Here is a 21,980-nt window from a genome sequence, read left to right as displayed (position 1 = left end):
ATTTTGTAAAAAACCCACACTTAAACCCAAATCCGTCCAGACAGGCAAAGGGAATGATATCCCAGAATCCCTTGCGGTGCCGATCTTACAGTAGCATCAAAGTTACACCTACTTAATTGAATTAATTTGAACGAAAGGAAAATAATTGTCTGAAAACTACGTGTTATTTTTAAGGTGACCTAACAAAAAAAATGATTTATCTTAACTGAAGCAAATAATTAAGTTAGATCAAAGTAAAAAAGTTTCTCTTTCCAACATCCATATGTGGTCTTATCAGCCTCTCACTGTGGAAAAAGTATTATCTGAGCTTCTTCATCCACTAAATCATCTTCAAATGGACACGCCATGCTGCTTCACCTCTCTGTAAACAAACTAACCTTCAACTAAACCTGCTCCAGACCAGGTTATGTTCAGAGCAAGAGTTGCTATGGTAACTTGACCTACCCTGAAACATATCTCCATTTCTGGAACCGAAAACTGAGGTTATCAACTTCCTTAGCCTCAAACTTATCGTATGAGCTAGTATAATCTGCTTTCTGGAATACCCCCCAGGTTAGCCTTACAGGTACTGTTTTTTTTCTATTTTTTTATTGAACATCAAAAGATGACATACACATTCACATAACTACAACAGAAAGAAATAAAAAAGGAATAGATAAAACTAAAAAATAAATTTAGAATTGTAGTTCACAATAGTAGGGATTGTCATACAACATGTGATCTTCAATGAAAATGGACAGTTTTATTGCTGATTTAAAATATAAACTTCTTAAATGTAGTGAATAATGGTTTGGTTTTAAAAAAATCTACTCTTATGAATGAAGAATTTTCCAGAAATTAATACAGTATTAAATGCCAAATCAAATAAATTATCACCAGAAACTACTAATAATATGATGTGTTTTTGTAACTGAATAGAAATAGGAAAAGGAAACTTTGAGGAGCACCAACAAAAAAATCCTCCCAAAAACTTTTAACAAACATGAATATACATTCAAAACACAGATGATCAAGTGATTCTATATTCTATATTGCAGAAAGAACAGTTATTTTCTTGAAAATTTTTTTTTAGGAGTCTCCACCTCCTTTAGCTTTTTAGGTCTTCACCAAACTTAATCTCTATTTCTGTTTTTATGTGTGCATGTATTTTAACTGGTCTATTTTTATTTGTTTTTTAACATTTTTTAGTAATATCATAACATTGGTACCTCCGTCTTCTGCCTTTGTGTGCATCCACCAAAATGTTCCTCTGGACCACCTTTAGATAAAGGCAGTAGGGCAGTCGTCCCCAATCTTTTTAGCGCCACAGCCAAAGTTTTCACAGACCAGCCTTTTGTTTTCTTCAATAAACTTTATTGCACGACTTTCTATTAAACAAACCGGTCTTTAAGATGTTGGCGGAGGATTACTGTAGCAACGCCATGCAGAAGGAGGAACAGATATGTGACAACACAAACCCAGAGCTTTCATTTTGACACGCATGGATACAACATCGCACAGGTGTCTTCATCCTCTCCCCGACCCTCACTCAAGGTGCAAAAAAGAAGTACTGTCTATTAAATCTAGCTTTCTCTTTTTGGAAGTGGAAGGCCACTCTTCTGTGTCCTGGCTGGGCCTTTTCCCCTTGGCAAAGAATCTTTCCAAAGACGTTTGTTTTTTACTCATTTTAATAGCTCCTGGGTTTTATCTTCAGTAACCTATCATGTGACCGAGAAGAGCGCCTTGGCCTGCGTTAATGGTGACATAGACGGATGTGACAGAGAATCGGGCAATTTTTCAAAATAAAACATCTTTCGGATTCCGATATAAATAAACCAGAAGTAAAGTAAGTTATTTTTATTTCTGTGCGGCCCGGTACCAAATGACCCATGAACCAGTACCGGTCCGCAGCCCGGGGGTAGGGGATTCAGGGATTGTGGAGCGGTTGTTGTTTCCTTCTGGGTTAAAGTGCAGTTTTGTGTAACCTCCCAAAGAGGAGAAACCCAAAAAAGAAAGGAAAAGCAAAGAGACAGGTGGAAGCCATCATGAGATTCCTTTCAAACAGGAAGTTCTTTGTCATTTCATGCACTAGTTTCATTTAGCTTTAGTTGTTGAACCTTCTAGAAACTCCTAAAAACCTTTTCTGTCCACTTTGAAACCATCTGGGGCTGACTTGGCCTTGCTCGCTGGGATACGGCCAACATCCAGAAATCTACCAACAGACATTTTTAGCTCTAGTTGTTGAACATTCTATGTTTGGAAGAGGCAGGCTCTTCTAAAAGAAACTAGCAGGAGCCCCAGCGCTGGTCTGTGCTTGGATTTGGTTTAGACTTGTTCAGAGTCAAATGCATGTTTTAAGGGGAGGAGGATTATTTGGTTGTTGCTGTTTTTGTTCCTATTCTTACAATCCACTATATGTCCCGTGTTGAATTCTACTATTAAAATGTGGGAAACAAATGTTTCTCAAATCCAAATCAATCCAAAAGCCTGGAGACTGGATGGCCGTGGTCCTCCCTTTGACCTGGACACTGGCTGCTTTGGCGACCTGCACACTCACCAAGCTGGAACTTAGAAGAAGAAAAAGAGACCAAAATGATTGATAAAGCAGGTTTTCCAGGGAAATCCCACAAAGTGCTTTCCAAGCTAGAACTAAGAATACCCAGCATGCATTTGGAAAAACTCCTTAGCTTCTTGTGGAAAATGATGAGTCATTGGAAAAGCATTCTCTGAATGCTCAGAAAACTTCCTCTAAGGTTGTGGTTGTTTGGAGAAGTCTTCCTCTTCAAAGAAGTTCTCCTGACCATCTTCAAAGCCACTTTCTGCTTTTTCAAACGCTACTGTTCAACAAAAACTTGGTTTCTGCCACAAACCAACCTTAGACACTGAAACAGAATGAATCCAATGCAGAAATGTGTTGACACCTTTAATTCAAAGCTTCAATCAGTTTGAATCTCATGAAGAACATTTCAAAAATCCACATTTGGATCAGGCGTCTTCATCAGAGCACAACTCATGGTTCCAGGACTGTGACTCACCAATAGATCCTCATTTCCTTTACACAATAATTTCAGGATTTGTTGTCATAAAGTTGTGAGAAACTGTCTTGTAAAGTGTGTGGTGACGGTCCACTGTGGAAAATGACTGTTTGTGGAACATTGAGATGTGCTCAGTGATTTTGCTTTAGGACACTTTGGTTTCATTTCAAACGTTGGTTTCTCCTAAATCTACAAACTCTCTCCACAAACTGTCTCCTAACTCTCAGGGATTCCTGCTGCTGGCAAAACTCACGGCTCAAGGAACCACTTCATGAATCAGTCACGCTTTGGAATGAACTTTATTGAACAACATGTCATGGTCTGGAAGAAGCCCCAGTTCCAGCTGACACAAGTCTGCTTCTGATCCATCAGATCTACCTAGCAACAGGAGCAAAGCTTCACGTGTTGCAGCAACAGTTTCCATGTTTGGGAGGATCTTCTGAAGAACAGCTCAGTTCCAGATCACATCATGATGTTTGATGTTTTCTTCATTCCAGGAAATCATCTGTGTCTCCTTTGATCTGTGCTGAGTCAGCACTTTGACTTCTTTTCAACTTTAGATCCATCATTTACAATCAAGGATTTATTGATAAATATGATTTATTGACAGAAAATAAAGAGTAAATGTATTTCTCATCCAGCAGTGATTGTAAGTCTTTTATTTTGAAATTCCTCAAGGATGATCATCATGGTGGGATTTCTAGATCTGCATGAACTCATCCTGAATCCAAAAGACACTGGAGCATCAAAGAATCCAACCCATCTCTGCCAACATGAGGCTCTTACTTTGAAAAGTCTCAGACTTCCTGCAGGGAAACAGGCTTTCTGCTGCTGCACTGACAGATGTGCACGAGCTTGAAAGAGCTTCCTGACTGAGGAGCTGCAGACTTTCTCCTGCAGAGCAACAGCTGACTTCAGCGTCGTCATGGGAACACAGTCTGCTGCTGCTTCTGGAAACGTCTTCAAGGCTGTGGTGGGACTTGTTGGTCTGGAGGACAGATTCTGGGAGCAAATGCTGCTTCAGCTTCAAGCTTCAGCTCTTTTCTTCTGGCAGAGCTTAGAAGAAATGGAAACCTCCTTTGTTCTGACTGTTTGCTCCAAATCCCAGATTCAGGAATTCCTCCAAGAAGTTCAGCTCAGAGATCATCAGCAGAGAAAAGCCTGAAGTTCTGATGACAACAGAACATGATCAATATTATTGATCCACATGGAATCCAGAAGAAACTCTGAGGTGAAGACATGAAGACACAAGCTTCAGAGACATGAGGAGAAGTCAGAGTGGATTCATTCTGGACTTTCTTCTCACATCTTCTCTTCACAACATCTTTGTCTTTGATCCTTCAAATCTTCTGAAATCTGATCATCCATGGATTGTTTTTGTGGATCAGATCCAGAGTTGCTGAAAGTTCTGCTGCCCTCTGCTGGTCAAAGTCTCCAAACATTCTCTGGGATTCCTTGGAGTCCAGATTCTCCTGGATGTGAACAGTCTCTGCTTCTGGAACAGAAGAGTCTTTCTCAGAGCACCATTGAGGATCTGTTCTGTCCGGCTGAGAGCGCTCCCTGCTGGTAGGAGACAGAAGCACATCAGCTGCTTTTCTTTGGCCGTTCAGAAACAGTCTGGAGACTCTAAAAAACCTCCACTTCCTGCAGAGCATCATGTTTGATCCTCTTCCTTCAGAAACGGCTCCATTGTTCCATGGCTCAGCAGTTTGACTAAAGCAGCTGAGAGTCTGGATGCAAACAGACCTCAGCAGCTCATCCAGAACGCCATGACAGAAGCACATGCAGCAGCACGTGCACGCTCCCAGAGAGCAGCAGCTGATCCAAGTCCTGAGACCTTTCTGTTCTGCTTGGAGCACACTTCAACATGAACTTCATTTCCCATCATTCCATCTGTCAGGAGAGAACAGCTGCAATCAGCTTCCTTCAGGAATGACTGCAGGTAGAAGGATCTTTCATTCTTCAGCACCACCAGGACCCACATCCAGCCCATCAACAGCCAGAACATCAGTGACATCAGCGTCTGATCTTCATCACATCATCATCATCACCTCTACCTTTTTACAATCTGATGGATTTCAGTCTTTCTGCAGCTTCTCATCAACTGGATTGTCAAATATTTTCATTTCCTGTTTTATGTTTTAAACGTTGAAGAAAAATCTTTCCAGTTTCAACAAGATGAGACTAATAAAGTTATTGGAAAGACCCTGTCTGCTGCAGGACCTGTGCAGGTGCATTGTGGGTAATAATGTTCTGTTTGGGATATTTGCTGGATTCTGGATGTTGACAGTTGTGTTGGTCTTGATTGTTTAGCGTTGTGGTTTGGATGTTTGTTGTTATTTGTAGCACAGATGAGTAGGTTCTTCATAGACAACATGTTGCTCTGCCAATGTGCCTTTGGGCCAACTTGATTGGGCTGTTTGGAAGAATAATGAGGAGAAATGAGAGCCTCCATCAGATCATGTTTCTGCTGTTTTTCAGAATCTGAACCTGAAAGCTGTCTGTCATATTTATGCAGCCTTTTTCAATAGAAACTGATCAAAACTGCAGATTCTATTGCTTTCTCCATCAGATTTATGTTTACTTCATTCTGTCTTTCAGTCACAAACACACTGGTTATATTTTAATTTATCTACTGATACTATTCAGCCTGACAAAACATGTATGGGGCTGTTTTCACTGTGTGTGTGTGTGTGTGTGTGTGTGTGTGTGTGTGTGTGTGTGTGTATGTGTGTGTGTGTGTGTGTGTGTGTACACACAAGTGAAGAAAACAAAGCAACATTTCAGTTCAACATTATATTTCTGCTCAGCAGACATGCAGACAGTGGAAAATAGTCAAATAAAAACAGGAATAACAGTTCTTCTAATGTGTGATTTTTTCCTTGATATTAAAACAGGGAATAAATATTAGTAGGCTGAAAGATCATATTGTGCCTCAATAATAAATTAGCCAACACACAATGTAAAGATAATTAAAATACAACATTGTTATATTTCTCAGCATTGATTAGTCATTTGATATACTCTGCATTTTGGATCTTAACTGCACTGTTTATCTGAGTTGTTACCTACAAATACACATTGGTATTTATTGATCATTTTATTTTAGGGTAAACGTACACTACAAAATATCCATGAGAATACTAATAAGGTACCAGAGTGAAAAGCAGCAGATTGAGAAGAGTTAATAGATAAAATCTTAACGATGCATATCTCTACTAAATGTTAACTTTACTAGATGTTAACTCTACTTGATGTTAGCTCTAATAATTCAAAACAACTCATTTCTATTAACAGGTACATCCAAAATAATTCATTTTGTGAATATTTTTCCTTTATGTAGTTTCATTACACATAGATTGAAATGTATTGATCCTTTACTTTTTTACTTTTGATCATTGTGGCTTAGAGAAGATGAAAACCTAAAAAAGCTGTCCAAGAAAGTCAGGATAAGACAAGACAAGACTTTATTGATCCCTGGAGGGAAATTCAGTTGTTACAGCAGACAAACAAGAAATATAGCAGTTAAAAAAACAAAAAGTCAGTAAAAATTAAATTAGTAATAAAAAGTAGAAGTAAAAGTACAAGTCATGAATAAATAAGCAAACACAGCAGCAGTTTCAACAGTCCTAAACGGTGTCATTCTATAGCCTAACTGCTGCTGGGAAGCGAATCATATATCAAAACAACCAAAGTATTTTATTTTATTTGTGTTTTATTTTATTTTTTATTTTAGAAAAATTCATTTCTACGCTCACTTGTGCCTCCCTCTAATGAAGTTACTGCATCAATATGGCATGGAGGCCATCAGCCTGTGGCTCTGTGTACATGAAATGAAAGCTCAGGTTGCTATGGAGTTCATTAGAACAGCGTTTTTCAACCAGTGTGCCGTGGGAGAAGTTCAAGTGTGCCGTGGGAAATTGCCCTCATTAACTGATCTAAAAACATTTTCCATCTCCAGGATTTCAGCTCTTTGTTCATCCAAACAGGCCCTAATAAAACACTGAGTAGTTAGGAATATGAAAGATCATAAAATACTTTTTTCTTTGTGTTTATTTGATTCTATTAAAGTCATTTTGATAAGAATGACGGAACCGCGATTAAGCTGCAGCTAAAGCTGTTTCGGAAAAGTCCCGCCCCTTTAACTGTCTCCGCCAATCATTTTTGAAGGCTCAATCACATGTCATCAGTCTGACCAATCAGAAGTGGTTAAAGTCTCAAATTCCTTGTTCCAATTTAGCTCATAAAGTCGCTCAGTTCTATCAATAATACCAGCTAAAGCTCGTCTTTAGCGGTGTAGCTTTCCCTAGAATCCGGTGTCAGACCGTGGAACAAGAGAACAAAACAATGAAGTTCAGATACGTTAGTCTTTCTGCATTCGGCGGATTCTTTCACTACATCTCCCATGATGCATTGGGTTAAAGTAAAAGTTTCGGTGCACAATGAGCCTCTCCTCTTAACGTCTTGAAACAACGAACTCACGTCAAACAGTGTTTAAATCTTCTAACTTACCTTCTATTACACGTTTTATTAAAAAAAAAAAAAAAAAACAGCTGCAGCTTCCAGCTTTTTCTGCCACAATTATCACAAAGATGCATGTGAGATTGCAGAGGGCTTTAGATGAATACAGACGATGAGTTTCTCCTTTTTTTTTTTTTTTGGATGCTGGTGTGCCGCGGGATTTTTGTCAAGGTTAAAGTGTGCCGTGGCCCAAAAAAGGTTGAAAAACACTGCATTAGAACATTGAGGTTTCACCCCAGAAGTTTTAAGCATTAAATACGTATTTTAAAATATTTGATTTTTCTGAAAAACAGAACTTTTCCCCTGTAGAATCAAGTCTTCTGCTGTGGTACAGAGGTTGAGAGGTCAACCTCTTATCAGAAAAAGTTTAGAATTTAGAGCTTACACTAAATCCTTAAATTGTCAAGAAAAAGTCTTGCAAATTCTCATGTGTCTTTTGAGATTAGATACACGACTAAAACTTTTTTTACATTCTTTACAAGAAAAAGGCTTTTCTCCTGTGTGAGTTCTCATGTGTCTTTTGAGATTAGATACACGACTAAAACTTTTTTTACATTCTTTACAAGAAAAAGGCTTTTCTCCTGTGTGAGTTCTCATGTGTTTTCTGAGAGTAGATACATCACAAAAACTTTTTTTACATTCTTTACAAGAAAACGGCTTTTCTCCTGTGTGAGTTCTCACGTGTGATTTCAGTTGAAATATACAACCAAATTTTTTTTTACATTCTTTACAAGAAAAAGGCATTTCTCCTGTATGGGTTCTCATGTGTTGTTTGAGATTAGATACATGACTAAAACTTTTTTTACATTCTTTACAAGAAAAAGGCTTTTCTCCTGTGTGAGTTCTCATGTGTGTTTTGAGATGAGATGCACAACTAAAACTTTTTTTACATTCTTTACAAGAAAAAGGCTTTTCTCCTGTGTGAGTTCTCATGTGTTGTTTGAGAGTAGATACATGACTAAAACTTTTTTTACATTCTTTACAAGAAAAAGGCTTTTCTCCTGTGTGAGTTCTCATGTGTGCTTTGAGATGAGATATGTAATTAAAACTTTTGTCACATTCTTTACAAGAAAATCTCTTATCTTCTGCATGGATTCTTGCATGAATTCTGAACAGAGATATGTCACAAAAGCTTTTGCCACATTCTTTACAGATATAACATCTTTCATCAGACCCAGTTTCCATATAGTCAGACAGGTTAGTAATTATTATTACGTTTTTACCAGACTTGATAGAGGAAAGCTTCTCTTCATTTGGAGATTGTTTACATTTCTTACCAAGATTTGTCTTCTTGGGATTTTTTCTAACATCAGAGTCACACTGACCTGCTGACATGTGAGAGCTGTCCACACTTTGGACATGACTACTGTCCCTCCTCTTCCTCTGATCTCTGTTCTGTGGATCTGTCTCTTCATCAGTAGTTGATGTTGATTTTGTCTCTTCATCTGTAGTTGATGTTGATTTTGTCTCTTCATCTGTAGTTGATGTTGATTCTTCATGTTGGTTTCCTTCTTCATCCTGACTATCAGTTACATTAAAGCTCTGCTGATTGTTTGGATCTGCTTCACTGTTCTCATCTTCCTCATAAGTAGGAATCTCCATCAAGGTATCAGTCTCCTGCTTCAGATCAAGCTGATCTTCATTCTGACTGATGCAGAGTTCCCCTGGTTCCTCTTTAATCTGTGGAGGTTCTGGTTCTTCCTGTTCCTCTTTAATCTGTGGAGGTTCTGGTTCTTCCTGTTCCTCTTTAATCTGTGGAGGTTCTGGTTCCTCATGTTCCTCTTTAACCTGTGGAGGTTCTGGTTTCTCCTGCTCCTCTTTGGTCTGTGGACGTTCTGCTTCTTCATGTTCCACTCTGAAGTTCCTCTGCTGGATGCAGAGATCTTCCTCTTCAGTCATCCAACACTGGGGGAGAACTGCAGAAACACAAGTAGAGGCCCTTTTATATGTTGTGGTGACTTTGTTTATTGTTAAGCACCAATAAGAAATATTGTAGTATCATTCAGAATATGCACAATAAAAAAACGATAAATTTTTTAAAATAATTTTTTTTGTTTTCTTTAGCACAACGATATAAAACTGTGCTGAAAAAGGCCCCCAACACCCCCCCCCCCCCCATGAGGAGAGCTGTTTCAGTCAATAAATAGTCTGAACCAGTTAAAGATAGAAAATAATATTTTCTTGTTTTTTTTTAAGGAAATGAAAATGCAGATAAGTACTTCATAAATGGTACGAACAGGTCTTTAATGTTATATAACTGTATACTCAAATTAAATCATGCTGAAATAAATAGGACAGATGGACTAGAAAGGGGACAGAGGGACTGACAGAAAATGTTCTTTTAACCTGATTCTGTCTCTAATTATTTTCATATGAAATTATAAACAGGAAAAAAGTCTGAAAAAAAATAAAATGTTTTGGATTCTTGCCATTTTTGACAGTATAGATCCAGGACTCTATAGGAAATGTTTGACACAGTCTCTGAGGCTTTTTTCAGCACAACACCAGCTGTGTTATATTAGGAATATGCTGCTAATAAAGTTACATTCACATGTCTATTATTGTATTTATTTTATTTAGAAATCATCTCCAGGACTGAGGTCTGGGGCCCCATCAATCGGGGTCAGAAACTTGCCTGTGGTGGTGTTGGTGGGTGTGTTTATGTGTGCGTGTTAGCCTGGAGGTGCTGCTGGCAGCTCATATGGTAAAAATGTGTCAACATGGACAAAAACAATGGCTAAATTTAAATTAGCCATTTTATAACATATTTCATTTTACTTTAAAAATCAGTTCATTATTTTAAAACAGAATTTTAAAATATTCATTTTAATCATGTTGAATGTTATTATAATTGTATGTCTTTTTTTCAGAAACTCTGATTTCTAAATCAATATTTTCCAAAGTAGCTTTGTTTTTATTTCACTTTGCTGTTTTTCACAATGACTTATTCATGTCATGAAGAGTTTTTCCAGCAGAATGAGTGTCTGTCAATCAGTGAAAGTGGGTGGGATCTAAACATTGGCTGATCCCTGGTAATCGACTCGTGTTTCTAGATACCTGCTCTGTGGTGTTCCAGTCAGAGAGATGACATATTTCAGCGATATCTGCACAGCTTTGCTGACATTAGAGTATCACATAGAGACAAACAATCTGTCTGCTGCAGAAGATTCAAACATGGACCACTCTGTTTTTTTAATTTGAGGGTTCATGTGTCAAATTAACACAGAACTGACCCTAAAACCACCCAAAGCCATTTTTACCTGCAACACCACCACTTCTGGTAACACTGTCGATGTGCTGGGGTGCATACTCCCCCTAGTGTTGAGGGGTGTGCATTGCAGCGTCACGTTTGCTGAAGTGACTTCGATCGATGTAGTTAGGGTGCTGCTGCTTATGTCTGAGTAAAGGAGTAGCCAATCACAAAAATGTCTCTGCCTTGTCTGGTTTGCAATCATTGGTCTTGTTGTTACACTTCAGTTACAGGGAGACCGTGATTGTTCGAAATGCATCTTGGGTATGCGTGATGCATGACGGGATATTGTTCACAGCCAGTCCAGTAGGTGAAGCAGCCGGCCTAATCTTATGATATTTTTTCTGATTTTCATCGAGACAATAATAGATTGATCCTTCTTGCTTTTATTTTTACCCCTATTAAATGCTCACAGAGACACGGAAGTAGCGGCAGAAAGCGGCTTTTGCAGCAAGATGGTCGGAGAGAGTACCAGGATGTGAATGAACGTGATTACCGATTCTTTTGTGCTTTTTAAAATAAGTAAATCTGATCTCTAAACATCCTCCGTATCTTGAATGCAATGTAATGAGACACACACAGACAGAAATGTGAAGATATCTGCTGTAAATCCAACTATTACTCACATCTGTGTCTATGAATAACAGGAAAAATGATCCGCTAGGAGGTAGCATGTAGCCCAATAGCTCTCGAATGTAAAGCGACTGCTAAAGAGTATGTTAATAAAAGATAAGTCCAGGGTATTATTATTCCTATTCGACCCTCAACTACAATATCAGCTGGCTGTCTGTCTACTGGCCAGCCAGCAGCCCGAATGCCGGCATGACAAGCAAAAGAGCTCCGCGGTGGAGCTAGGTCTGGTGAGTCATATGGCAAAGCAGCAAGCCGAGGTATCAGAAATCTTATGATATTTTTTCTTATATTCAATAATAAATTGATCATTCTTGTTTTTCTTTTTCCTTTCTTGAATGAATGTGGGTCACAGAGACATGGAAGTTACAGCTGAAAGTGTCTTTTGCGGTCGGACGGAGAGCATATTTATGTTTATGAATGACTTATGACGTGAATAAATATTCCGTTCACACAACTTAATTATTTCGTTCGCACAAATGAATCATTTCGAGGGAACAGAATATTATCTTGTGGGAAAAAGATATTAATCTGTGGGAACGAGATGTATTTTAGTTTTTTAATGTCAGGACATGGGCTCCGTATATTTGAAATTTTATTTTCAAAAAGTTCTTTAGTTAATGTGTTGCAAAATTCAGTTAGAAATGTCTAATTTAAAAATTATAATGGATTAACAGAAATGCTTTTTCATTTTCACAATGTGACTGAATCAAATGACTCAAACTTAAATTGAAAGACCAATCCTTCAAAATACTTTTTCATTTTCTACTTAAACACTGCTTATTCTGTGCCATAAATAAAACCAAAAGGCAAAGAGGGGATTTATGTTTTCACATCCACCCTGCGAATAGTGTTGCAAAACTCAATTCCAGTTAGCATTTCAGGGGGGATGAGGGGGGATGATGTCAGTGTGTGTTAGTCCAACCAGCAAACGCCAAAAGTTTAGCATGATGAAATCTGTTAGCGTTGTTCATGGGGCTGTAGCTGTCCTGGAACAGCAAAATCAGCAGGAACCTGCTGGAAACGATCTTCTAAATGTGCTTTTATTACTGTTATGATTATTATTATTAAGGGCCTGCTCGCTCATGATTTTTATATCCGTACGGCCAGTGCTTCTTTCTTTGCTGCAAGCAGGGTTAGCATTAGGCTAATACGTGCTAAAAACATTAGCCGTGGAGGAACACATCTTTGATTCAAATCCAAAAATGCTGACAATGAGTCTCTGTCCCAATATTTATGGACCTGACTTGTATTATGGGACAAGTGTGATGCATGATGGGATACATAGCATGTAGCCCTCAGATAAATAGCTCATTTGCTTGGTTTCTGGAATGAAATAGAAAGACCTGAATCCATTTTCTCAACTGCCAGACACGTCAATGAACCGAAAACACCGGAGTGAAATCTCAATCATTTCATTCATTAGATGCTAAATGACTGACATGACCAAAGAAACAGCTGTGCAGTCATAAACATGTGCAACACTCGTGTGCACTCGCTCACGTTTCATCCACAGATGGGCCCACATCTCTGCGCCTGTCATCTCACCGGCAACAGTTTTTGGAGGTTAAAAAATAATAAACGTAGAGGTTGGGAGTCTGATATGATAAGAACAATTTTAAAAAGCCGCTTTAGTTGTAACTTGATCTTTTTCTTCACCAAAATGTCACAGATTTCAATAAAAATACCTCAAAATCAGGCTTTTTACAGCAATTATTAGGGTTAAATTAAAATAGATTCATTAAATTACTTAATAACAGGTAATGATTGATTAATCACACAATGAATTCATCTCATGACATAATTTACTTTTTGGACATTTTTAAAAGCTACATTTGATAAATGATCGTCTTAACAGTCAGAAAAACAAAAATAAAAAGTATTTTGTTAAACAGTGAAGTGGAACTTTGTGGTTCTTGTTGGGTTTTGGTCTGGAAGAAACTGGATCAAATGGTTCTTTTAGTGTTAAAGGTTCCAGACTCTTGATCTCCACTGAAGCTATGAGTATGAAATGTCATTCCACAGACAAACCATCAACAAAATGATCCTGATGCTGCTGAGGTTCTTCTGGAAGTGAAGCAAATCTCAGCAGAACTGAAATCACTGACATTAAACAGCCTGAACATTCATGGAGCTGAACTGGACACAGAAAAACCTCCCTGTTGTGTTTCCACCCACCAATGAGGAGCAGTTTGATGAAGATGAAGCTGCACTGGAGGAAGAATCAGTCCAGAAAAGATGGAGAACAATTCTGACACTAAGCAGTTTTTCACTGATGTGTTCAGGTTGGAATCTTTTCTGTCTGCAGATCCATGAGCAGGACCCTGTCTTTGGGTTTTAGCTTGAAATGTAGTTTTGGAAATAGAATCTGTCTGAATGTCTGGAATTGGAGACATGGAGACATCAAAGAGGTTTAGATGGATTTTGGGTTTGACAGAGAAATCTGCTGAAAAGAACTGAACTACAAACTTAGAACCACAGACGACAAAACAGATTGGACTTTTTTATCTGCTAACAATTTTCTCTTTGATCTGTTAAGGTTTCCTGTTTGTCGTTAGCTGGAGGGACTAACTAAGATCATCTGATTTGAAGAATGTTGTGGGCTGCACTGACCAACAATGTCTTCTGTCTTTTCAACTGGAAGGGACAGAAGAGACTCTTCCAGAACACGCTGTTGATGGACTGCATGTTTGGAGAGCTTGAAGCTCAAGATAGAACCGTTGTTGAAGTGAACATACCGATAGTGTGGAGATGAAGATCAGAGTCACACTGACCTGCTGACATGTGAGAGCTGTCCACACTTTGGACATGACTTCTGTCCCTCCTCTTCCTCTGATCTCTGTTCTGTGGGTCTGTCTCTTCATCTGTAGTTGATGTTGATTCTGTCTCTTCATCTGTAGTTGATGTTGATTCTGTCTCTTCATCTGTAGTTGATGTTGATTCTTCATGTTGGTTTCCTTCTTCATCCTGACTATCAGTTACATTAAAGCTCTGCTGATTCTTTAGATCTGCTTCACTGTTCTCATCTTCCTCATAAGTACGAATCTCCATCATGGTATCAGTCTCCTGCTTCAGATCAAGCTGATCTTCATCCTGACTGATGCAGAGTTCCCCTGGTTCCTCTTGAATCTGTGGAAGTTCTGGTTCCTCCTGTTCCTTTTTAATCTGTGGAGGTTCTGGTTCCTCTTTAATCTGTGGGGGTTCTGGTTCCTCCTGAATTTGTGGAGGTTCTGGTTCCTCCTGTTCCTCTTGAATCTGTGGAGGTTCTGGCTCCTCTTTAATCTGTGGAGGTTCTGGTTCCTCCTGTTCCTCTTGAATCTGTGGAGGTTCTGGTTCCTCTTTAATCTGTGGAGGTTCTGGTACCTCCTGTTCCTCTTGAATCTGTGGAGGTTCTGGTTCCTCCTGTTCCACCCTGAAGTTCCTCTGCTGGTTGCAGAGATCTTCCTCTTCAGTCATCCAATGCTGGGGGAGAACTGCAGGAACACAAACACAACAAGGAGCCTTTTATACGTTTCCAGGAGTTATGGGTTTCGTCAAACATCAATAAACTCTGTGATCATTGGAGAAAATGTCTAAGGAGTCTGGAGGACCACAAGAGACTCATTGAAATAATACATATAGACGCCATTAAATAATTAAATAAATGTGACATAAATTCTGTAAAATTTGAAATAAATAAGCAAATATATCATTAAAAGTGTCAATATTTAATTTAAATTAAATGTTAAATGATTTACACAGGTCACATTTAAAGTTCTTCCATTATTCTCTATAAGGGGTGTCACGATTTCGACTATAAATCGAAATCGATCGAAATTAAGTCACAGTCTCGAACTTCGAATTAAAAAATGGAATTGTCGATGCTGCCACGCCCCCATGCTGCATCTGGTTACTTGCCAAGCGGAAAAAAACATGTGTTGAAGAGCTGCGAGTGTAATTGTTAATAAAGTTTTTCAATTCAATTCAATTCAATTTTATTTGTATAGCCCAAAATCACAACAACAGTCGTCTCGATGGGCTTTGAAGTAAAACATGAACTCAAAAGGATCATGAATACAAAGAGTCAATAGGAAAATACTAAAATGAACTAACAAACTGACTAAGCTATACCCTTAGACCCCCCTTCGCGGTAAGGAAAAACTCCTAAAAAAAACGGATTCCGGAAAAAAATGAAGAAACCTCAGGGGTGCCCACATGAAGGAGGGATCCTCCCCCAGGACGGACAGGCGATTTACCAGAACTCATAGAGAAGAATTAACTTATCTAACTCTACATCTACATATTTAAAGTCCAGCAGACGAGCTTCATCCAGCCGGGGTTGGGGACAGTCAGGGGCGCGAGTCGAGCCGGAGACAGGAACCACAGCCAGGTGTAGGAGCAGGAGCAGAGACGAGGTACACAGTCAGGAACAGGAGCGCGGATGGGCCAACTGGAATCTGGAAGCACTCCCACTCCCCAGGAGGGGAGAGGGAAAGAGGGACAATACATGAATCGTACTGCACCAAACAGAGGCATGGAGAACTAAATGATAAATGATGATCACAGATAGAGAAGAGAGGAAGTGTAGAGGTAGACGAGAAAAGAAAAGAGGACAGAAAAGAGGACAGAGCCCCAGTGCACCATAGTTACCCCAGCTTCAACTTCTAGCAGCCATTTAAAACAAATAGTTATTGTTATTTAGTTTAATTTAAACAATTAACATTAAGTTAAATAATCTCTGAATACTGACTAGTCTGACAATAAGCCTGTCCAAAGAGGAATGTTTTCAGTCTAACTTTGAATGTAGAAACCGAATCTGCCTCTCTTACGTGAGCTGGGAGTTTATTCCATAAGACAGGGGCTTGGTGGCTAAACGCTCTACCTCCAACCGTACTTTTACTAATTCTAGGAACCACAAGCAGTCCTGCATTTTGCGAGCGAAGTGTTCTCATTGGATGGTAAGGGACTATGAGGTCCTTAATATAGGACGGGGCCATTCCATGTAAGGCCTTATAGGTTAACAGGAGGATCTTGAACTTAATTCTAGAATCAACTGGGATCCAGTGAAGTGAAACTAACACAGGAGTGATGTGATCTCTTCTGCTAGTTCCTGCTAACAGTCTAGCTGCTGCGTTCTGAACAAGCTGGAGACTTCTTAAGGAACTCTTAGGACACGCTGCTAACAAGGAGTTACAGTAATCCAGCCTCGACGTAACAAATGCATGGATGAGTTTTTCAGCATCACTCTTAGAAAGTATATTTCTGATCTTAGCAATGTTCCGCAGGTGAAAAAATGCAGTTCTACACGCCTGAGATATGTGAGCCTTAAATGATAAATCCTGGTCAAATAAGACCCCAAGGTTTCTAACTGTGGAATTGGGGGCTATGCTTACACCATCCAGGGAGACTATCTGAGCAGACAGAGCATCTCTGAGGTTTTTAGGACCAAGTATAATGACCTCAGTTTTTTCTGGGTTCAAGAGGAGGTAATTAATTGTCATCCAGGTCTTGATGTCACTGATGCAGGCGTTCAGTTTCTCTATCTGGTCATTCTGGTCAGGCTTCATGGATAAATACAACTGAGTATCGTCGGCATAACAATGAAAATTAATGCTGTGTTTCCTGATTATGTTTCCTAGGGGTAGCATATATAGCGTAAACAGGATGGGTCCTAAGACTGAGCCCTGTGGGACTCCGTAGTTAACTCGAGTGCACTGAGAGGAATGGCCATTTACATTAACGAACTGATACCTATCGGACAGATAGGATTTAAACCACTGGAGAGCAGATCCTCTGATCCCTATGTCCTGCTCTAGTCTATGGAGTAAAATACTGTGGTCGATAGTGTCAAAGGCTGCACTGAGGTCCAACAGGACCAGAATAGAAAGTAGACCCTTTTCTGAGGCCAATAACAAGTCATTAGAGACTCTAACTAGTGCAGTTTCCATACTGTGGTGGGGTCTAAATCCCGACTGAAAGTCTTCAAAGTGGCTGTTGTCCTGTAGGTGACAGTAAGGCTGCTTAACTACAACTCTTTCTAGGATTTTAGAAATAAAGGGCAGGTTTGATATCGGTCTATAGTTGGCCAAGATGTTAGGATCCAAACTGGGCTTTTTCAGAAGAGGTTTACCACTGCATATTTAAAAGACTGTGGCACGTAACCCGTTTCCAGAGAGGTATTTATCATTGTTAATATGGGATCATTAATTAGGGGAAAAGTTTCTTTAAAAAGTCTAGTGGGAATTGAGTCTAACAGACACGTTGAGGATTTGGAGGACGTAATAATTGATGTTATTTCTACTTGATCCAAAATAGTGAAGCAGTCTAATGTTACAGAGGTTTCTATGGATGCCTCCACTTCTACCGCTTCAGCCTGCTCTGGGCTGATAGTAGGAATAACTTGATTTACCTTATGTCTAATATTTGAGATTTTACAATAAAAAAATGTAAGAAAATCATCAGAGCTGAGAGAAACAGGAACATGTGGTTCTACTGAGCTCTGACTGCGAGTTAATTTAGCAGTGCTAAAAACAAATCTGGGATTGTTTCCATTCTCTGATATTAAGGTTGAATAGTACTGGCTTCTAGCTCTACGCAGAGCTTTTTTATAATTTAATAGGCTATGTTTCCAGATGTTCAGAGACTGCTCTGAACCGGAGCGGCGCCATTGTCTTTCCAACTTACGGGTTTCTTGTTTAAGAGAATGTGTTTCAGCGTTAAACCACGGTGCTACTCGGTTTTGTCTAACGAACTTAGGTTTCAGGGGGGCAACAACATCGAGTGTACTCCTGAGGGCTTGTAGGGCATCATTAACAAAGTGGTCATTTATACTAGGACTGATGCTATGGGAGCTGGTCTCAGAGTATTTGCTCACAATGTCACTAAGTACTGGCTGAACTGTGAGTTTAAACTCAGACACAGAATGGTCAGTTAAGGTTCTTCTAAGTTGTTTCTTATTCACTGGGGCAGTATCATGTTCTAAATTAAACTGGAAGCTAATCAGAAAGTGATCAGAAATGATGGGGTTAAGAGGAAGGACACTCAGCTGGCTGATCTCTATACCATGGGTTAAAACAAGGTCCAGGGTGTGCTTGTGACAGTGAGTGGGTTCATTCACACTTTGGGTGAAACCAACATCATCTAATAAAGCTGCAAAAGCCTTTCCTAGACAGTCACTGGGGTCATCAACATGAATATTAAAATCCCCTAATATTATAGTTTGATCAGAATCTAAGACAATAGTCGATAGGAAGTCCGAAAACTCAATTAAAAATTCTGAATATGGGCCGGGGGGACGATAAATAATTAAGAATAAAACAAGTTTTCGAGTCTTCCTGTTTGGGTGATTTATAGACAATATGATACTTTCAAATGAATTATAAGCATTTTTAACTTTAGGGCTGAGAAGTAAGCTAGACTGTGATATTACTGCCAAACCACCTCCTTTCCCTGAAATTCTGGATTTCTGATAGTTAGCATAAGTGGGGGGGGGGGGGGGGGGGGGGTTGCTTCATTCAGTCTAACATAGTCATCCTGTTGGAGCCAAGTTTCTGTTAAGGCCAGTAAACTAAGGTTGTTATCAGTGATTAACTCATTGGCTAAGAGGGACTTAGAGGAAATGGATGGAATGTTTAATAAACCGCATTTAATGACATCATAGTTCTGTTTGTGAGAACTGCTGTCTGTCACTTTAAGGTTTCTATGACGCGCTCCTTTCATTCGTCTTTCAGCACATAAGCTAAAGCTAGGACCTGCTTGACTTTCCCTGCGTGTGTTTTGCACCAGCACTAAGGGAGGCTCAGAGGAGCGTTTTACACTGCTGCTCTGTGCCCGGGTCTCGTCTCTGGGTTGTCAGGTTGACAGACTAAGGCTAGCAGAAATGTTTCTAGAAAGAAGAGAGGCACCGTCCCGAGTGGGATGGACACCATCTCTCCGCATGAGACCGGGCTTCCCGCAAAATGCGCTACAATTATTCACAAAACCAACGCCGTTTTCTGGGCACCATCTAGAAAGCCAGCGGTTAAATGATCAAAAGCGGCTGTACATTTCATCACTGACTAAGTTCGGCAGGGGACCAGAGAAAATTACAGTGTCGGACATCGTCTTAGCCAGTTTACACACCGAAGCTACGTTTAACTTAACCACCTCTGATTGCCTCCGTCGGGCATCATTACCGCCTGCGTGGATCACGACTCGACGGAACCTGGACTTACTCTGAGCTAACATCCTAAAGTTCCCCTCGATGTCACCAACTCTGGCCCCCGGATAACACCTGACTGTAGCCGCTGGGAGCTCCACGTTTCTAACTTCAGAAGAGCCTATAACCAGAGTTGAGGGTTCAGCGGGTGTGTCGCTGAGGGGGGAGAACCTATTACTAACGTGGAGTCTCGGGTGCTCTAAGTCTTTGCGCTTAGCACTATGTTTCCTCCCAACCAGTACAAACCCCTGACTGTGTCCTGGCTGCTGGGAGAACGCTGGGGTGCTAACTGGGTTAGCCCTGGTAGCGCGGCCTGCGCTACGAGTAACGACCTGGCTAGCCGGCTTAGCTTCCACTGTGCGGAGCCGCGCTTCTAACTGCTCTAGCCTGGCCTCCAAGTCTAACACAAGACTACACTTAACACACCTACCGCTATCTTCACTAAAGGAGGCAGGATCGTCACTAAACATATGGCACATGGAGCAGGAGAGAGAGGGAAAGGTGGAAGGAGTGGTGGGCATGCTAGGTTCTAAGCTAAGGCTAGCGGTGTTTAGGTAAAGAGAAGTGGTTTATTTAGCAAAATGAGAAAGTGAACAGCAAGCGGTTTAACAGTAGTGTATCGCTACTAAAAGGTGCTAGAAGTGAATATTAACCCAGATAACCCTTAGAGTAAGCAATAGTAGTCAGGCTAATGCCAAACAAGAGAACAGTAGTCAAGCACGAATAGTGCTGGGTAACGCTCACCCGGAAATGACGTCACAGGAAACAGGGTCACGAAAAAAAAGAAGTGCTGCGAGTCAACCTCCTTTAACAGCCACTCAAAAGATAGCATGGAGACCCATCGACAGAACTCGAATCCCCTCTTCTTTCACAGAAGTCGCTGGTGTGGAAGTATTTTGGATTTCCAGTGAGTTATGTTGACAACGTTGATTAAAAAATAATACTATATCAGTAAAATAGACATAACACTGTTTCAGGAATTTTCATAGCAAAATTTCATCAAGTATCAAAAGTTAAAAATATGTGCAAAATTATGCTACATTAGGAAAAATCATGAATCAACTTATCAAATTATCAAATGAAGTAATATCAATAAAAGTCAATCAATTTAACCATTTTCATTAATTGATTAATCATTTGTTTTATTATTTTTTGTATTTTTATTTATTTATTTTTTACATATTTTTATGATAAAGTAATGCTGTGAAGTAAAATAAAAGGGTCCATAATCTGTCGATTGTCCAAGGTTGGCATTTCTTCTTCTGCTGAATAACAGCTGTTCTTCTGGGTTTCAACAGAGTTTATAGTTCTCTTCAATATTATGTCTGCAGACATTAAATTCAGGTCCATATGCTTCTTCAGCTGACATCAGCGGCGCCGGGTTGTGGTCAACTTGTCTGCAGGTCAGAACTCTCCGCTGAGTAATCAGGTCACTTCAGACTTTTGGAGAAAGTGATGAATCCAGGCGTCATATTTCTTGAAATTATTTGGCTCTTTGGTTTATTACTCCATGTTGTTTCAGACGACCGAGATAAGACACATCTCAAAGTCCTTCATGGTGTTCTCAACCAGAACCTTGGACCAGTCCGGTGGACCGAGTGGTTTGACGTAAATCCTGCAGCCTTTAACCCAAGTGTTCTCAATCTGCTTCTGCTTCCTGAGAAGCCGTGCATGTTTGGAGATTTCAGCATTCCTTCTGGTCAGATGGTCGTTCAGATAAACAGCCGATCCTTTCCGATTTTTACGCCGATTCATCAGAGCTAGCTTGTGTTTGTGATTCACAAACCTGATGAGGATCGCTGGTTTATCCGTCTCCTTTCTCCTGGGGAGCAGGTGGCAGGTCTCCAAGGTATTGAGATCCAGGGAAATCCCTTTAGGTGTGAGAAATGAATGTATTTGCTGATCGAGAGATTCTGCACCGCGCTCCGTAGTAGCACTGCTAGCTACGCTAGCGCTAGCATTAGCATTAGCAGTGCTTGCTCCTGCTGTTAGCTTCGCTCCAGGTTTGATTGGTAATCCAGTGAGAATGACATTATTCATCCTTACTTGTTGTTCCACATCGTCCAGTCTTTTCTCCAGAATGTCCACCCGGTTTTCTCGTTGCTCGTTTTTAACCTGAAATCTTTGAAATTCTTCCATTAGCTCTAAGAGCTGAGTTTTTACTGTTGGTATTGCACAAAATTAGGAAAATGCCAAATATTTTTGAAGTAATCCCAGTGATGAGTTCTATGGTTAAGTTTTTAATGTTTTATAAGAGCTAAAAGTGATCATATCTCAGGGCTCGACATAGCCGTTTGTCCGCTGGCCCGGTCCTGTTTTTCGAGCAGTACGGACCACAAGATTTTATTTTTCACTTGTCTGCTCGGGCCACTAAAATATCTAACGGTTA

General features: G+C 39.8%; 1 protein-coding gene and 1 long non-coding RNA gene across 3 annotated transcripts in view; both read right to left on the bottom strand.

The window, feature by feature from the left end:
- The window catches only part of LOC144989338 (uncharacterized), a 118,594-nt gene that overhangs the window by 84,957 nt on the left and 11,657 nt on the right, over nt 1-21,980 (bottom strand). The window lies entirely within an intron of this gene.
- LOC144989640 (uncharacterized) lies at nt 3,490-20,674 on the bottom strand. The gene is made up of 2 exons (XR_013653899.1): nt 14,190-20,674; nt 3,490-9,451 (listed from the first exon to the last, which is right to left on the bottom strand). It is a non-coding gene; the product is annotated as an uncharacterized LOC144989640 (long non-coding RNA).

This window comes from Oryzias latipes, chromosome 2 (assembly GCF_053564925.1).
Source record: "Oryzias latipes strain Hd-rR chromosome 2, Olatipes_Hd-rR_3.1".
Lineage (NCBI taxonomy): Eukaryota > Metazoa > Chordata > Actinopteri > Beloniformes > Adrianichthyidae > Oryzias > Oryzias latipes.
Note: the sequence above shows the minus strand (reverse complement) of the source record. Positions and strands in the feature narration are given on the sequence as shown.